A 974-nucleotide genomic window follows, 5' to 3' on the forward strand; every position below is an offset into this window, starting at 1 on the left:
AGGTGCCTCCGGTTCAGAAACATGGGGCTGGGAAACGCGCTAAAACCTGCAAGGCTCCGTGCAGGTCGAGTCTTAGAATTAAAAACCTCTCTTTCAGATGAAGGCCTTATTTTGGAACATCAGAGGGTTCTGTGCTAGGGGGCGCAGGGACCAGCTCAAAGATTTAGTGCGGTCTAAAAAAGTTGACTTTATTGGACTTGTTGAGACCCTCAAACCCTCCTTCTCCTCTAGTGACCTTTCGGCTATTGCTGGGATTGACAGATTCAGGTGGAATTCTGTGGCCTCTGTTGGTCAGTCGGGTGGCTTTCTCCTGGGCACAAATAATGATTCTTTTGATTTTGTTGCTTTTGATCATGGCATATACTGGGCTAGTACGGTAGTTTCCCTTCGACCCCACAATTCACTTCTTGAGTTCATGGTGGTTTATGGCCCGGCCGATCATTCCTTGTCCTATATCTTCTTGGACGAGATTTATAATAAAATAGACTCTTGCCAGCTACCCCTCGTGATTGGGGGTGATTTTAACCTGTTAAGATATCCTTCTGATAAGAGCTCCGATAACTTCTCTTGGGCTTTGGCTGAGGCCTTTAATGATTTCATCAGGGACGCGGCCATTCGTGAAATTCCTAGGGTTGGGGCCCGATACACTTGGACTAACCGACATGCTTCCCCTATCTGCTCTGTTCTTGATAGGGTTTTCATCTGCCCTGCCTGGGATGGCCTCTTTCCTCGGGTCTTTCTTCGTGTCCTTCCCATTGTGGGATCTGACCACGCTCCCCTAGTCTTGGACGATGGATCTGGCCCTAGAGGCTGCCAAAGGTTCCAATTTGATGCGTCTTGGCTATTAGTGGAGGGGTTCCCCAACATGTTGGCCCGGAAGATCTTGGACTGTCTCACATCCCCTCACCGCTCCTTTGGTCCTATGGATGACTGGCACCATGTTTCTTACTTCCTGCGCAAATTCCTTAGAGGGT

This window comes from Triticum dicoccoides, chromosome 2B (assembly GCF_002162155.2).
Source record: "Triticum dicoccoides isolate Atlit2015 ecotype Zavitan chromosome 2B, WEW_v2.0, whole genome shotgun sequence".
NCBI classification, from domain to species: Eukaryota; Viridiplantae; Streptophyta; class Magnoliopsida; order Poales; family Poaceae; genus Triticum; species Triticum dicoccoides.